Below are 19,416 nucleotides of genomic sequence, written 5' to 3' on the forward strand. Positions count from 1 at the left end.
GAGCGCAAATGTCCGTCTCCATACATTTTGATTTCTGGGCCAGTAAAAAATGAAATGCCGTATGGCTTTTAGTGCCGGGATATCCCAGGACGGGTTCGGCTCGTCACGTGCAGGTCTTTCTATTTGACTCCCGTAGGCGACCTGCGCGTCGTAATGAGGATGAAATGATGATGAAGACAACACATACACCCAGCCCCCGTGCCAATTAAGGTCAAAATCCCCGACCCGGCCGGGAATCGAACCCGGGACCTTCTGAACCGAAGGCCAGTACGCTGACCGTTTACCCAGTGAGTCGGACATCTGGGCTAGTAATTGAACATTTTGCTTTCCATAAAGGCCCAGTAGAATGGGTACTCAATACCCCTGTATTGTTTCTTCCATGTAAAAGAGAATTGATACGGTATTGTTAAATGTAGGCTGTTCCTAGAGAGGCCTGAAATTGTAAATTTTATTGAGCAACGCCGCTGTAATCTCGTAAGTTAAAGGTTGCCTTAAGTAGGCTGTAAGGGTTTGGGGAGCGAAGTCTACTAGGTATAATTCTCGAGCATAGAGGCTCTTTCATGTAATTTGTATAAATATTAAATGGTGCCTTTGGAAGGACGTATCTTGTAACCTTTGGAGCAAAGGTGCTAGTGAAAATTGGGTGTGATTTAAATATCCTGTAGAAGAAATTGGAAGACTCGTCTCCTTGACTATCTAACTAAACGCAACAGTAGTGATGTAGGCACTTTTGTAAATTGAGAGCTGGAAGCAGTAATTTAGTAAATAACCTTGCTGTGTTTTCCTGTTTTTCCTACTTAGTACCAAACTACTGTAGCTCTGTAGGTGAAATCTCATTCTTACTCCAAGTGAACACTTTTGTTAAAATTCAATACCGGTATCTGAAAAGAAATATAACCTTTATTTTCAAAGTTTTAAATTAATCTGTGACAATCGTAGATAGACCCATTCAAGCCAGCACCTTTTTTTCACCTCTCTGTTCCACGCAAACACGGTAATAATAATTGTACCGGGAGGTACACCCCAACGCCGCGCATTTAAATGTTGCGCCTAATAGAACTCCTCTACGGGAGGAACAGTGAACTTGAAACAAGACCTTCTTAAACTTTCACTCAGAAGATGTCATTACACTAATTTGACGTAAATTTATTATTGTGAAGTTTCCAGTACTGTGTGAATTTCTAATTGTTTTGTTAGCCCCTTATCAAGAAGTTTGAACTTTCTCGAACAGATGTCACTGCTCAAACTACGATCATGCACCCTGGTGCGAAGTGGAAGAACCTTGATTTGAAGAAGTTTTGTATTCATAATTTTTTTTTCTTTACTAAATTTCGTTCATTCATTTTTGGGTTTGCAATATTGATATTTTCTTTCCGCCAATTTTGAATCCAGCAAATCCCTAATTTTTGTAATTTATTTCCAACCAATCCTGTATTTCTTCTTCTATTCTGAGTGTCATTTTTAAATTTGACCAATAAAACCCTGTGGGTGTGTCTTCGTTATTCATGAAAGGTCTCGAACTTTCCCCGAGGGTTTATAAACTCAGGATTTTCACGTCTCTTGGCCAATTGATCGTCATCTAACTTAGTGTGTGTGTCAAGCAGGAGGCGGGAGGCGCCTCTTTCATCAGGCAGCAGTTATTCAACCAGGTAATGGCCATCTAACATCTTACTTGTTTGCTAGCTCCGCAGTTTAACCTGAGGGAAAGGTCCGAAAATTAACTATGTAACCAACTTCTATAAATTGTAAGTTCTGCCGGCTAATGTAAAAATTTCATAAAATCTCCAACTGTAATTCGGGGATAGAGAGTGGCGTACCCTCTCGAGCTCCCCTTCATATTGGTTTGAGGTGACTACGTTTTGTAACTGGTTTTCTTCCTTTCCGTAATGTCTTAAATTATTCTTATACGAGTCACCTCCATAGTTTTGGAATAGCACCTGTTTCATCGCCATAGTGCCCCTTAGGTTTGCAGGCTTCATATCTTGGAGTGAAGATGCACGCCTCCATTCTATTTGTGTTTTGGGCCATTTACTTAACCTGTTCTTTTCTACTACGGACCAATAGGTTATGTACTAGATACCCCTGTTTCAAATTTTGTAAGTTGTGCCTTGATGCAAAGTAATTGTAATTTTCTGATATTGCCTTGAGTAGGCTTGTGAACTGAGAGCACGTTAGCTCTTTTTCTAGTGTTGTAAAAGTGCCTCTGGGCGGCCGGATCTTGTTATTGCTGGAGCAAGGGCTCCACGTATTAGGGGATTTCTGCCCTTAAGTAAAGTTGTGATCTTTGTAAAGTTGAGGGTGCAGCTCAGGAATTGTGTAGTGAGAGTTTGAAGTCCAAGATCTGTTTATACCACCAATCTTGTCTTTCCTAAGACTTGTTTATTTCTACTGGTACCTGTTACATTGTTACTTCTTGTTGCTTTTTAAAAGAAAAAATATAACCTTTGTTACAGTTTTAAATTAACTTTGGTTTTGTAGTTAGACCCATTCACCCCGGCACCTTCTTTCACCTCTGCTGGTCCACGAGTAGCCCCGTATTAATAATAATAATAATAATAATAATAATAATAATAATAATAATAATAATAATAATAATAATAATAATAATAATAATAGATAGTGATAATAATGTAATAACACGATCAATGAAAGACCAGAAATGGCCAATTAATTCGTCGCATGCCTCTGGGGTAATGATTAATGACTGACAGGTGAAATAGAAATTATATTGGACAGGCTTCGGCAGCCGGTACAATTTCTATCCTCGCAGTTAGATGGGGTTTCATTAATTCCTTTTCTGATCCGGTCGAGTGACTGGAAACAGGCTGTGGGTTTTAATTTTTGATTTTCGATAGGTCATCAGATCATTGCGGTCGATCAGGTGCAACCCAGACAGCTCATTTGGTGGTTTGCACTGTGCCCCGTTGACTTTCCTCCCAGAAATTAATCTGGAATTCATATTATAGCCTACGCTGAGGGCAGCTCAGAGCCGTGTGCCTTTCCAGAAGTTAAAAATTCCGTTTCTAAATTTTTCGCCTTCCTGAAGTTGAATCGAACCCACATCCTTTCAGGTAAACCAAACATGCACCTCGGCTAGATGGCGTTCGTTTATGAGTTCACTTTTGCTCATATATTGATTTCGAATATTATTGTTCCAATCTTGTCTGCTTAGTTCGTGCATATTCCATGTTGTAGAACAGAAGGAGCGACATCGTACCTACACAGGAGTGGTCCAGTCGATAACGTGGTAATTGCGTGCCTCTCCACTACATGGGCAAGCGAAAAGTGAGGCACCTTTACATTCCTTTCACACTTAGTCCAGCTGACGTCATAGAGAACAGCACGCGATAGTGAAGGGCGAACGTCTCTCTGCCCGAGAGAATCTGGCACTAAGAGCGTGGAGAGAGTAACTAGAGCACCTCCTCTCACACAAGTGACTTAACCTGTCACTATCACTGCACATCGATAACATTGCTTCTGGACAACAAGAATCTCGAATTGGTTTGTATCATGCACAACTCTCTACATGGATACTATTCCTGCATCAATATTACTGGTTCAGATTCAATGATTTGGTTACCATACCCCTGAAGATCTCTAGTTGAATTTACTGCAGTTTCTTATAAGAATAAGTCTTCTTATGTTTTGGGCACCATGATCTGAAGACACTTAGGCTGTCTGTCTACCAATTTCTTCGTTCCATTTTACTCTACCTGACAGCAGAGAAAAGAATCTCTATTGGACAAACTATAGCTGAATTTCATTTTAATTAATTTTATCAGGTGAGCACCAAACATGACACTGAAGATCTTTTACATGCTAAAGAATGGACAGAATACCTCTGCCGGGTTTCAATCACTCATCCCAATTATTTGGGATAGATGTTATATGTGGACTCGTTTTGTTTTATGGTCTAATGCCCTTCTCGATGCAATCTCTATGTGGTGGCGTAGATTATTATCATAACACTAATCACAAGGAAAATGGAGGAAGTCAGAAGCTTCGAAGAATGAAGGTGTCGTCAAAAGAAAGGGGAAAGCCACGAAGTGCGTGAAAATGAAAGACTTCATAGGCTACTCAATCTAATATCGTTCAGTTCGAAAGAGAACAAGAATAGAGCAAGGGAGGTAGGATAGGAAAGATGAAAGTTAGGAGATGGTAGCGGTGACTATTTGTTTTTTGCTAGTAGCTTTACGTAGCACTCACACAGATAGGTCTTATGGCGACGATGGGATAGGAAAGGCCTAGGAGTTGGAAGGAAGCGGCCGTGGGCTTAATTAAGTTACAGCCCCAGCATTTGCCTGGTGTGAAAATGGGAAACCACGGAAAACGATCTTCAGGGCTGCCAACAGTGGGATTCGAACCTCCTATCTCCCGGATGCAAGCTCTCAGCCGCGTGCCCCTAACCATACGGCCAAATCGCCCGGTGATTATTGTTTTAAGAGGAAGTGCAACTGTTCTGCAGTCGTCTATATAACACCAAACCAAACCAAACCAAACCAAACCGCATGGCACTACAGCCCTTAAAGGGCCTTGGCCTACCAAGCGACCGCTGCTCAGCCCAAACGCCTGCAGATTACGAGGGGTCCTGTGGTCAGCACAACGAATCCCCTCGGCCGTTATTCTTGGTTTTCAACACCGGCGCCGCTATCTCACCGTCAAAAACTCCTCAATTCTAATCATGTAGGCTGAATGGACCTCGAACCACCCCTTAGGACCAGGTAAAAATCCTTGACCTGGCCGGGAATCGATCCCGGGCGTCCAGCTAAGAGGCAAGTACAATACCCCTACACCACGGGGCCGGCTATAACACTAATCAGAGAGAAAAAATGGAAGGGACACTTCGGAAAATGAAGATATTGGCCAATGAAGGACAATTGCCACGAAGGGCGTGAAATCGAATGACTCTCTAGCCCTTGAATGCTCTAATACCGTCGGGGTCGGAAAAGAACAAGCCTTGAAGAAGGCAGGTCGCATAGGATAGATGAGACTGAGAAGTCTGGCACAATTAACTGGAAGCAATGCCATGACACAGCTAAGGGCTCCGTGGTCGCCAACCGACGCTCCCAAGTTGAAAGCTTCGGGGTCCCATTTTAGTCACCTTTTACGATAGACCGGTGATACCGTGGGTGTTATTCTACCGCCCCCACCCACAGGGGAAGAAGTTAGGGGAATGGCACAAGGAAGTGGAAATAATGTCCCGTAGTCACCAGATCACACTTCCAAATCTATATGGAGGTTTGTGTTGCCCGTTACACGTCTTTACAATAATTGATAGCGTGTAGGCTATATGAAATGATGTGTAATGTTTTCTTTACAATTGGCCTTACGTCACACCGACAGAGATAGATCTTATGGCAACGATGGGATAGGAAAGGCCTGGGAGTGGATGGAAGCAACCCTAGCCTTAATTAAGGTACAGCCCCAGTATTTGCCTGGTGTGAACATGGGAAAGCACGGAAAACCATCTTCAGGGCTGCCGACAGTGGGGTTCGAACCTGCTATCTCCCGGATGCAAGCACACAGCTGCGCGCCCGTAACCGCATGGCCAACTCGCCCGGTATTGATGTGTATAAAGACGAGCACAAAGAAGTCCCCGAGCTAAAGGAATTAATCGGATGTGGCTAGAGTCCTCGTCCCAACCGGGAATCGAACCCGAGACCCTCTGAACCGATGGCTGACCATTCAGATAAGGATTTCGTAAATACTAGCACTACATTGTTATGGATAACTAGTAGTTAGGAGCCCGCGATATATCGTTTTCTTCATTAATGGCGCCACCGATGCACTGGCTACTCTCCTAGCATAGCCTACATACATGACGAACACTGGTTGCCATGGTAACGATAGTGTTGGAGAATTGATGATGCTATTTCCAGACAGACCCCAAGAACATATCCATGATAAAAGTTTCATAGGATGTGAAGTTCTTCACATGTTTTCAAAATCTAATTTTCCGTATGAAGTGTTTTATGTAACTTCAAAATAGAACTACCGATATGTGCATACGCAAGACCATTTTACGTCAACATCAGCCATGTAAAATATATTAACTGACAAGAAAAAAATTAGGTGTGTGAAAATGATATGAAACATTAAATACTTCAGTTTTAAACCTGGAACTCCTACGGCCTATTAATGACCTTATACCTGCTGACCATTCAGATTATAATCCGCAGAGATTGGACTGTCACGTGATAGGTGTGACCATTTCCTTAACTGCATTATATGATTTCCTGGTCAAATCCATTACCTCGCTTAACAAAAAATTCATCAGTGGCACTCATGATGCTGAATAGACTCCAAATTTTTACCATTCATATTAGCGTGAAGAACTTTCCATCAGTCGTGATTTTAACTAGAGGCCTCTGATAGAAAGTAGAAACATTACTCCTACAACACAGGTAATATCTTCTTCTTCTTCCTGGTATTTTCCCATTTACCTCAGGTCGGCACTTTGAATGGATTTAGCCTAGATATACGCCCTTTACTCTCGCCAACCCCATGTTGAGGGATGAATTTTCTATTGCATGTGGGTGGTTTGTCGTGTAATCTGTTGTACGTATTTAAAGTGGAATTGACCAGAAGCAATTATAAATTCCCCTTCCGTCCAGGAATCGAACCCGTAGCCCCCTGAACTGAAGATCAGCACGCAGACAATTCAGCCAAACTGCAGGACACAGCACAGCACATTCCATATAACAACGAATTATTCCGGATTCGAATTTTAGTTTGATAAAATGGAATGCGCTGGAAGTCTAAGGTTGCTCAATAATAATAATAATAATAATAATAATAATAATAATAATAATAATAATAATAATAATAATAATAATAATAATAATAATAATTTTTGAATGCTGTTTATTCGGGGCGTCGATCTAAGAAGATCTTTTGCCCCTACATTGCACGATATGTTATGAACCTGCGTGTATTTGGAAATTGTAGAAGTGTAAAGTGTTGAATGTGAGGAAATGATCATTAAGGACGACACAAACGCCCAGTCCCCAGGCCTGGGATATTAATCATGTGCAATTAAAAACCCCTGAACCGGCCGGGAATCGAACCCGAGTTCGCCAGGTGACAGGCGGACGTCTTGCCCCTTACACCGCTGCGCTGAGCCGGGCAATAATAATAATAATAATAATAATAATAATAATAATAATAATAATAATAATAATAATAATAATAATAATAATACATCAGCAGTGAAGTTGCAGACCCCCTGAAGCCATTTAGGCACCCTACATACCAATTTTGATATTCCGTTTGTGCTGCTATCGAATAACTAAAGCGGAATTCTTCTGGGAGCATAGTATGGCTGAGATAGGTTAATTGTGTGCGGTGACACACTGCGTCACCAAAAAATATTAACAATCCAGCAACAATGTTACTCAAAGACTCATGTTAAATGAATACTTCTTCTTTATCTGTTTACCCTCCAGGGTCGGTTTTTCCCTCGGACTCAGCGAGGGATCCCACTTCTACCGCTTCAAAGGCAGTATCCTGGGGTTTCGGACTCTGGGTTGGGGATACAACTGGGGAGGATGACCAGTACCTCGCACAGGCGCCTCACCTGTTATGCTGAACAGGGCCCTTGCGGGAGATGAGAAGATTGGAAGGGATAGACAAGGAAGACGGAAGGAAGCGGCCGTGGCATTAAGTTATGTACCATCCCGGCATTTGTCTGGAGGAGAAGTGGGAAACCACGGAAAACCACTTCCAGGATGGCTGAGGTGGTAATCGAACCCACCTCTACTCAGTTGACCTCCCAAGGCTGAGTGGACCCCGTTCCAGCCCTCGTACTGCTTTTCAAATTTCGTGGCAGAGCCGGAATCAAACCCGCGCCTCTGAGGGTGGCAGCTAATCACACTAACCACTATACCACGGAGGCGGACGTTAAATCAGTACATGCAAATTATTTGTTTCTTATTTCACTGCTATCTCATTAATTATACATTATTTTTAATTATTTACACGTAATTTATTGCATTATTGGGCTTTTGAATTTTCACACTTAGTACACCATTAGATGCACTCAGTTTAACTCAGATAATACAAATTCACACCTTCATTTCTCATGCAGTGCATATGACAGGCTGATGGTTGCCATTTAAGGCTTTCTCGGCCACTCTCTCTGCGGATGGGGGCGGCAGAATAATACCCACGGTATCCCCTGGCCGTCATAATAGGCGACTAAAGGGGGCCCCAGGGGCTCTTAACTTGGAAGCGTCGGTTGACGACCACAGAGCCTTTAGTTGAGTCTTGGCATTACTTCCACATACTTGTGCCAGGCTCCTCACTTTCATCTATCCTGTTCGACTTCCCTTGGTCAACTATTGTTATTTTCAACCCCGATGGTATTAAGTTGCGAATCCTAGAGAGTCATTCATTTTCACGTCCTTCTTGGCCCTTGTGTTCCTTTGGTCGATATCTTCATTTTCCGAAGTGTCGCACCCCTTCCATTTTTTCTCTCTGATTAGTGTTAAATAGAGGATGGTTAGCCAGTTGTACTTCCTCTTAAAACAACAATAATCATCAGCACCACCATTTTACGGCCGCAGATCGAAACATAGTCACGACAGAACCAGCTACTTGGGTTGATACGCCACGTGAGTGTGCAGAGCTTCACTCAAAACGTGCCAGTTGGGCTCATCAGTTGGAGTGGCACAAATTTCCCTGATTCTGCTCAGCAGTAGTAATCTGATTTCACAGACCCACCGTGTTAGCAAATAAGGATTGATCATCATCATCATCTGTTTACCCTCCAGGGTCGGCTTTTCCCTCGGACACAGCGAGGGATCCCACCTCTACCGCCTCAAGGGCAGTGTCCTGGTGCTTCAGACTCTTGGTCGGGGATACAACTGGGGAGAATGACCAGTACCTCGCCCAGGCGGCGGCACCTGCTATGCTGAACAGGGGCCTTGTGGAGGGATGGGAAGATTGGAAGGGATAGGCAAGGAAGAGGGAAGGAAGCGGCCGTGGCCTTATGTTAGGTACCATCCCGGCATTTGCCTGGAAGAGAAGTGGGAAACCACAGAAAACCACTTCCAGGATGGCTGAGGTGGAAATCGAACCCACCTCTACTCAGTTGACCTCCCGAGGCTGAGTGGACCCCGTTCCAGCCCTCATACCACTTTTCAAATTTCGTGGCAGAGCCGGGAATCGAACCCGGGCCTCCGGGGGTGGCAGCTAATCACGCTAATCACTACACCACAGAGGCGGACAAATAAGGATTGATAATCTGCCAAAAGGAGAAGAGAATCAGCTGGATCTATTGCTCCTATTTTTTAGACCATTGACTGTCACATTGTTAAGAAGTATACTTTTTGCATTTAAAGTAAAAGTTCTGCCAGCAATCAGGAAGCATGTATCAAGACAGTTAATGAATTTACCTTTTTAATGATACTCATCCTTCTGGAAGAACGTTAGGATAATATGGGTTAATATCAGCTGTTTTTAATGTTTCTTCTATGTGTAATGTAGTAATAACTATTAATTATGTATTTGCCAACTCTGTTACCATAAATGTTTGTTCAGTCAGTCATTCAATTAATTGTATGAAGTTTCAGGTTTTTAAGCCATCCTTCTAAAATCGACTGCCTCATCCGAAATCAAAGCGATGAACGTGGGATCATGAGTCGACACTCTACCACTAATCCACCGAGGCAAATAATCTGAAAAAAAAAACGATAATGGAGAAACAACTTTATTTATCATTTAAACAAATAAAGTGAAGCTGCTCCAACAGGAAGTGCAGTACTACACAAAGTACTGATTGTTTATAACAAAAAATAACAATACTGTCGTATCGACATTAAATGTAGCTCAAAAGATAACACAGCACTCTTATTGCACAAAAATATGTTAGTTCGCATAAATGTGGTGACTGACAATCTTGACTGTATGAAACAGTATATTTTTAGAAATGGTTATCACATCTCTCTCTTTCAAATTAAATTTCTTGTAACGGCAGTATCTGAAATTGATCTTCAAGGTAAAAAAATAGCTATAATAATAATAATAATAATAATAATAATAATAATAATAAAATAGTCTCAGCTTCCGTGTGCAGGCATTTTGTTTTAATGCCAATTTTAGACTGCCAGCACGTAAATTTCGACGTTTTATTTATTATTATCACATGGAAGAATTAAATCAGATCTCTAATGGGTATTCTATGATTGAGTTTTATTCAATTTTACCGGACAAATATCAACTGTCCCCAGAGATCTTTTATATGGCCACATAGTACGACTTGAATTGTCTAATGGACTATTTTCGGCCCTTAAAAATTCCGACTATCTCTGGCAGGTTCGAACCGCGATCTTAGGATCCGTACACCAACACTCTACCACTCATCCAGAGTGGGATATTGCTCTCGTGGTATATTTTTCTTGGAATTTTATCCTAACTTTGTTTGTATCTTAACGATACCCTACCTGTATGGCAGAAATGTTGTTAGATATGTTTTACAGTACCCGTTAATTATAACAAGCCTACTTCTCAGTCAGGCAGAGAATGAAGTATTTTAAATGGTGGCACGAAATGGGAATGTCAAGCACTGCTAAACGTTCTTTAATGGAGGTACAGTGCACTTCATAAAAACCTGTGTTCTCATATGATTTATCTCTGCCTGTTGCACATACTGTTAGCATATGCCTGTGTCCTACGAAGTGAATAATGTGTTGCCTCGCATATAAATACATATACACCCTACGTGTATTATTGTGTTATTGTAAATTATCTCTCCACTCGTCGTGTTATTTTTTGTATTTTTAGCTGTTGTGGTGCTGAGGTAATTTACTTTATAAATGAGATGTTTCTGCTTCTGTTTTATACCGCTCAGCCGTTAGAATCAGGTACAATACATGCAAAGTTTGTTGACAAGTCGTTTTGAAATTACCTCAATAGTACGAACAATATTAATGAAGCTGAATTATTTTAGATCTATCTGGAATTATTGGGGGTATGATGAATCATTTCATGAAATAAGTGTATTGACAGCATTTTCTTACAATTTAAGGGATGAAATAACGAGCCTGCCTCTGTGGTGTAGTGGTTAGTGTGATTAGCTGCCACCCCCGGAGGTCCGGGTTCGATTCCCGGCTCTGCCACGAAATTTGAAAAGTGGTACGATGGCTGGAACGGGGTCCACTCAGCCTCTGGAGGTCAACGGAGTAGAGGTGGGTTCGATTCCCACCTCAGCCATCCTGGAAGTGGTTTTCCATGGTTTCCCACATCTCCTCCAGGCAAATGCCGGGATGGTACCTAATTTAAGGCGACGGCCGCTTCCTTCCCTCTTCCGTGTCTATCCCTTCCAATGTTTCCATCCTCGCCCTCTCCAAGGTCCCTGTTCAGCATAACAGGTGAGGCTGCCTGGGCGAGGTACTGGTCATCCTCCCCAGCTGTATTCCCCCGACCCAGAGTCTGAAGCTCCAGGACACTGCCCTTGAGGAGGTAGAGGTGGGATCCCTCACTGAGCCTGAGGGAAAAGCCAACCCTGTAGGGTAAGCAGATTAAGAAAAAGGAAAGAAGAAATAACGATCTGGAATACGTTAAAACTGCCTGGTTTGTTTACAGCGCGGTCTCAATATTTCGAGTCATATGGGACCGAAGCTATACCGGATTATCAGAAACTAGATTACTGAAAATTTGGATTTTACGGAAAAGAAGGCAAAAGCTTATTAACTAGTATATTACAAATTATATCTACTTGGGTTTAGTTCTTAAACCACCTAACAATTAACATATTTGACCTAAAACATTGAAATATAGTTCGAAAAACCAGCTAACAAACACAGAACTCTACTGAAATTCTCTAGAGAGGTTAGGACAAATTTAGAATGTAAGTGTCCATTGTTCTCTAGTTCTCGGATTCCTTTTAACGATAATGAGCTCGTGGCGAATGAACTGTCAGCTTATTGCTTCAAGAGTAACGTTTTAAGAAATTTAACTTGCTTTACGTCGCACCTACACAGATAGGGCTTATGGCTACGACGGTATAGGAATGAGCTAGGAGTGGGGAAGAAGCGACCATGTCTTTTCCCAAGGTACAGCCCAGAATTTGACTGGTGTGAAAAGGGGAAACCACGGAAAATAATCTTCAGGGCTGCCGACAGTGTGGTTCGAACCCACTATCTCCGGAATGCAAGCCGATAGCTATATGACCCAAGCAGCACAGCAACTTGCTCAGTGCAACTAAATTCAAACATGTGCTGACTATGGATTGTCGTTTGTTAACGGTCGGTTACCGATTTTTATTCCTTTCCTGTTTTCGGATAATGCGGAAAATTGGATAACGAGATTCGAATGACCTGTATCGCTAACCCCTTCCCAGGAAAATTTGAAATATTTAGAGTTCTTCATAACACCTGTAAAGGTTTCAGTGTTCAGCACAAAGACTGATTGGATTTTCGGATAACACCACCACAGATTATGTGATTATAAAGAAACCAAAAACCCGGTGGTGGTGCTATAAGTAGACGTCCAAGAGGATAAGTTGTGAGACAGTTGGACGTTGCTTTCCTCACTAGGCCAAAAAAGTGTTATTGCAGCAAGAATAACAGTATGAGTAACACCTTTCATAACCTACAGACACACTGATTGTGTTCCAACATACCTCAGCAGTTGCCACACAGATATACATCATGAGACACAGTCTTCGATGGGAGCTACATTTTGCTCTGGCCTGTGCTTAAGAGTCAGATGAAAATATTGCATCTATCGAGAAATAGGAACAAGATGTGGTTTCAGATCAAACACGTGATTTTTTAGTAAATTAAACGTGTTTGACGATATCTTAAAAAGATTGATTTTTCAATGATTTTAGTCCAGTGACTTTTTTCATTTGTGTCATCATCACCATCAGCAGCAGCAGCAGCAGCAGCAGCATAATCGTCATAGAGCTCTTCCCCGTGCCATCGTTGTCTGTCCAGAAATGTCAGATCAGGAGTAATCCTGCTACCGTGTGTGAGAGTATATGGAATGACCTGCGACTGTCTGTCTGGCCGAGGGTTGGGCGGCCAGTAACAAACTAACAGTGAACCAACTGCTACGTGCGGAAGAGTTCCCTTTATGTAGTAAATGACACACACATTTTTACAACTTTTTTTTTACGTCGCACTGACACAGAAACGTCTTACGGCGATAGGAAGTGGCCTTGGCCTTAATTGATGTACAGTCCCAGCATTTTCCTGGTGTGAAAATGGGAAACTGCCGGGCTGAGTGGCTCAGACGGTTGAGGCACTGGCCTTCTGACTCCAACTTAGCAGGTTCGATTGTGGCTCAGTCCGATAGCATTTGTAGGTGCTCAAATACGACAGCCTCGTGTCGGCAGATTTACTGGCACGTAAAAGAACTCCTGCGGGACTAAATTCCGGCACCTCGGCGTCTCAGAAAACCGTAAAAGTAGTTAGTGGGACATAAAGCAAATAACATTATTATTATTATTATTATTATTATTATTATTATTATTATTATTATTATTATTATTATTATTATTATTATTATTATTATTATTATTATTATTATTATTATTATTAAAACGGGAAACCAAGGAAAACAGTCTTCAGGGCTGCCGACAGTTGGTACTGTGCAAATTGTTTTCAACCAAAGGACGAGCCTCGGACGGAAAATAAAAATAACTAATTTGTCATATAACATCTGTAATTGTTTTAAAAGTATGTTTATAGCTAATAGTAGGAAATAAAGTACTTGAAATTCCGACGAATTTCGAATAAAATGCATGTGTAAAAATCACAATTTATTTGAAAATTCTCAGAGCCAAGAAATGTTGTCATAGCAATTGACTAACACCGATACAAATTGATGAGGATTGGAGGTATCTTGTTGATGACTAAAATTGTACATTATTTTAATTGGAAATAGATTACGATCTTAATAACTAACCAAAAAGCAGTCTTTGATATATATAATTGAAATTCCCATTTCCTGTGGACTATGTTCTGTTTGGTTTAATACTTTATTCAAACAAGCTCCACCAACTGTACATGTTTGTGAGCACAGAGTGTGTAAACAATGTGGATCAATACTTTCAACGGCATCATGTTCCTCGATGCTAGACAAACGATGAAATCCGATACTATTTTGTCACATTCGCTTCCTTTCCGCGTGTTTTCGTTTATGTTTAATATTTGACTCTCCCCACTTCTGTTCGTTGTATTTTATAAGAGCTAAAGCTTTACACAATCTATTTCAGTCCATTTCACATATCATTTTATAGCAAGGGTTTCAGTGTTTTAAAAAAGTGAATTCTCGGAATATCTATTGATATTCTGTGTAAATGTTTTAATCACAGGGTATTTATCTTCGTATTGATCCAGTGGGGCAAAATATTACAGATATTTTGCAGAGAAATAGACACTCTTCTTTTCAAACGATTTTCTCGCTAAGTGAGGGGAAGGAAACTTATAGTTACAAAATTTCATAATCGTTATCATAGTTCAAATGTACTAGGATGTTTATCCGAAATGCCCATGTGCTCCAAGGATTGGATTTCTAGTCCAGCTGCATCCCCAAAAGTTGCGGACGATCGTCCAAGTGTAGTCCTGGAAACTTTAGGTAGTTGTGCAAGTGCGGACCGAGAATATTTGGGTTATGACATGAATACAAACAAAGTTTTTACTTCCTACTTGTGCGAACTTATGCTACCCTATAACAATGTGTTCGGGTTGCGTACCTGTGTGCTTGCACTCGGGAGATGTTGTGTTCGAATCCCACAGTCGGCAGTCCTGAAGATGGTTTTCCGTGGTTTACCATTTTTGCACAAGGCAAACGCCGGAGCTGTACCTTAATACAGTGCTTTCACCTTCTTGCGTAGTGTAAAATACAAATGAAAGTTCATTAAAATATTTCCAACTAAACGTTAATCGATTTTCACCTCCAGTTCTGCCAATTCTCCCTCTTGTTTGTAGTGAATGTTAAAAACCTTTCTAATCTGAAGTCATAGTGACGAGAACTTAGTAAACTGGGAATAATGTCGATGAGTTCTATCGCACTAACCACAGGACACGTCTTCTTTCTTCTTAATTTTCCGTTGTATCCTGTGTTTGCTGATATACAAAGCCTCTCCATTACTACCCATATCTCCACAATTCGTTTCTAAATACTCTGTGTGTATCTCTTTACCTCTCGGCAGTAATCTCTAGAATCTATGTTTCCCATCGTTATCCTCCCCTGTGGGTGGGGGCGGTAGAGTATCACACACGGTATTCCCTGCCTGTCGTAATATGCGACTAAAAGAGGCCCCAGGGTATCTCAACTTGGGATCGTGGGTTGGCGACCACGGGTCCCTTAGCTGAATCTTGGCACTACTTCCACTTACTTGTGCGAGGCTCCTCACTTGCGTCTGTCCAATACGACCTCCCTTGGTCAACTCTTGTTCTTTTCCGACCCCAACGGTATTACGTATGGAGACCCAGGGAGTCCTTCATTTTCACGCCCTTCGTGGCCCTTGTTTTTTTTTGGCCGATACCTTCATTTTTCGAAGTGTCGGATCCTTGACATTTTTTATCTCTGATTAGTGTTATATAGAGGATGGTTGCCCAGTTGTACTTCCTCTTAAAATAATAATCATCACCACCACCATCGTTATCGGAGACGGACTCTCAAGCTCTTTCATATTTTTCACCGAGGACCATTTATGGAAATCGCTCTGCTGTCATCCTTATCAAGTGAGTAGTGACCAAACCATTTCAGTTCGGGACATACATTAAGTTCTGAATTCTTTCTGGTCATATTACTTTCCTGATTTCCTTATTCCATCTCCCCTGGTTTCGCCCAATATACTCCTCAGGAACTTCATATCGGCAGCCTGAATATTACCTTACTGTCGCTTTGTTACGGTCCATATCGTAGGCTTGCTTCTCCTGTTTTAACTGGCTAGTGTTCCAATAATCACAAATAAGTTGCACTACTTGGTTGCAAAATATTAATCTGTTTCTGTCCCAATCAACGGACGTAAATGGTTTCAAAAATTTTCATGAAATTGAGAAGAATTTGCAGTTTGTGAATTTTAACTGTCAAAGGAAGTTTTATTACAGTGTAATGACCATTTAAAAGAATTCAAACTGACTAATAAATCCCATGAAGTAAAGTTGAGTGTCACCCTCAATACTGAAGGACGTAAGAAAAATGCGTCATTTAATTGTTTCAATTTTATGCAATTGCGGCTAAAATGTTAAAGGCAAAGAAATTGAGAATAATTACTGTTACGATCCTCAGCACACAGATGTGTAGGACATAAATTTGAATTAAAGAAAATGTGTTTTAATTTTCCCTCTAAGTTGTTGTTTTCTAGCATAAATATAGAAATAATGTTTTTTAAATTAACGTTTGCCCTCCGCTCTGAAAGGGATGCATTTGATGACGGAATGACTGCATAATTTAGATTATCTGATTACATACTACTTTTGGTTCGAAAAATCTCATCACCCCGTAGAAAGAAATCTCAGTAAATGGAGGGGGAAATTGTCTTGCGTAGACATACAACGTATTGCCAGGCAGAAGTGACATCTCTTACCTTTCAACCTCATGGATGCAACATACGAGACTAATTTACAAGTACCGCTCGCGAGCAGGAATAAAGGAATTTAGGGCTGTTAAACGAGAAAAATGAATGAAAAAAATGAGATGACTAGGAGAAATGCGGCACTAGACGACAAGAAAATAATTATTGCCGAAATATTCCATGTGTTTGTTATTTAATTGACGTTGAACTGAGAATTAGAATTTTACGAACTTCTAAACTCCTTTATTACTTCCATATTTCTAAAGAGGAAATTCTCCAATGCTTGCTGATAACTAAAAGCTTTGAGAATAGTTCGTATACCAAATTTCATTTCATAGAACTATGTATCTTAGAAGAATCTAAACCGAATTCTCATCTCCTTCAATTTATATCATGCAGGGCAATCATAACCGTTACCAACACTGACGACTGGACTAGCCACGTAACTTGAAACGCTGTTATGTCTACAGTTCTCTTGATTTCCTGTCAGCATCGTCCCAGGATGTCTGATGTTTTAATTGCCAGGAAATTAACCTCTCTTCTGGTTAAAATAACGACAAACTAACATCCACAGATTATCAGCGTCAACATATGTTACATATTCCGCCACAGTCCCAGTAAGCTGCTGTGAGTAAAGTGAGATCTCAAGGGATGAGTGACTACATTCCGGGCCAGCGATGGCATGAAACGTTCTCTCCAGTTCTTTTCTGACACATTGGAGAAAGGCCTACATTCTGATTGAGTTCTCGTGTATGTAATTTGGGTATTCAGCCCGAAGGCTGGTTTGATCCTCTACAGCTCCACCAACGGCTGTCATAGGTAGCCTAGGTGTCATTGAAGAGGTATACTAGGGAAATGAGGAGTGAGGTAGTTTCCCGTTGCTTTCATCACTGAGCCAGAAGTTGCTATTACATATCATTATGCCAAGCCCACTGAATTGCATGCACCAACCGACCCTATCAGCGATATTTTCACACCATTCATAACAGGGACTGGCTGCATAAGTAACGGTATTAATGCAATCGCTCATACCTCGGTCCCTTTCATATTGTCAAAGCCAAGGAAGAGACTGAGACAGGTCAATGAAAGTATCAAATTTATTCCAGCGCATGCACTGTAAACGCTACATCCTGCCAACAAATGCATGAGTTCTCGTATGAATTAAAATGAACCATTGCGGCACAGATGTCAATACAGCCTTTCATAATAATTGTAAGTAAGCTACAGAAAATTCAGGGAAGAAATTAGATACATCTCTTCCATATATGGCATAACATTTACTGCTACCTTGGTGTATGACTGTCTTGTTTGTCCATCTGATTGTTTGGGATCACGTCGAGAAGCAAAGGATGTAGTTTTTACCATTCTACCGGAATTTGTTTCTTAATTTATCGTATGGCTTTTAGGGCTAGGAGTGTTGGATGACGTGTTTGGCTTGCCTGCTGCAAGTCTTTCAAATTGACGCCCGTGAACAACTAGCGCGTCTTGGTGTGGAGTGATTATGGTAAGTTGGTAGGAAGAGGGTGAATCTCGGTGTCGGCATATAAACTAACCTACACCAAGGGAACTGCTCAAGCTTAATGTTCCCATCCGACGGATAAATCACTATCAACAATTACATATACCCTCACTCCATATGAACACTACGAAGAGGCTTGAAATCGAATCCAGGCTTTTGGCACGTAATCTAGTGATTAAAAATGGTATGCTGTCCCCTCTCCTACCCTATCGGCTAACATTCTGATGGTGCCAACCGGACTCGAACAGGACCATGTACGCATAACACCTTAACGATCACGATTACCAGGACGGCTATATTTGTTGGATAAGGTATAACTGTAACGATTTTAGTGAAAAAAAATCCAAGAATACTGTATGTAGACTATAGCGGTCCGAATGCTTTCATGACCTGTAAAAAAAAACTGTTAAAATTATATCATAACCCGTATATAAGAAGCGTTGAACATAATAAATTCTACAAACAATTTTCATAGAAAATTCTCCCTGTGTGGGTGGAGGGCGGTAGATAACACCCACGGTATCCCCTGCCTGAAGTAAGAGGTAACTAAAAGAGCTCCAAGGTCTCTCAACTTGGGATCGCGATATGGCGACCACAGGGCCCTTAGCTAAGTCCAGATGTCACTTACACATACTCGTGCAAGGGTTCTCACTTTCATCTATCCTACCCGATTTCCCTTGGTCAAATCTTATTCTTTTCCGACCTCGATGGTATTTCGAACGAAGGCCTAGGAAGTCTTTCATTTTCATACATTGCCTAGTTGTACTTTCTCTTGAAACAATCTTCAATTTAAACGTTAAAAAGTTATAATTTTTAGTGAAACTGCTAGCAGCTTTTCAAATATTACTTTGGCAGAACGACACGAGACACTTACCTGATAGTATAGACCTACAAGGCCATGGTAGATACACCACTGACTTATATTAGAAATTATGATAAACTTGATTACTTTATTGAATTTAACTATGTTATTAACTGGATTGAAATGAATGAAAGTCCACGGGAAAGCAATACACCAGAAGATAAATACGACGTACTGCCCAAAGGAACTACATCTGGAAAATAAAGATGTTCTCAGTTAAAAGTATATTCGGCTCATCTCACTACCATGTGGAATGACTGAAACATTGATCGTCTGTGGAGAGACAATAAATGTGAATGCCGTTTTACCTAAGTGGGAAAATAAATTATCATGGAAAATTCTACCTAGGCAGACATATTGTTGGTTTGATATCTGAAGTGTAATGAGTTTATATGAAAAATTAGACTTTCCAAGACCTAAGTGGTACCAGTACGAAAGAAACCTAAGGGAAATGAATGTCAGGTTGGGAATACAAAACTGAAACAGGCAGATCATTTCAATTAT

This window comes from Anabrus simplex, chromosome 8, assembly GCF_040414725.1.
Source record: "Anabrus simplex isolate iqAnaSimp1 chromosome 8, ASM4041472v1, whole genome shotgun sequence".
In the NCBI taxonomy this organism is placed as follows: Eukaryota; Metazoa; Arthropoda; class Insecta; order Orthoptera; family Tettigoniidae; genus Anabrus; species Anabrus simplex.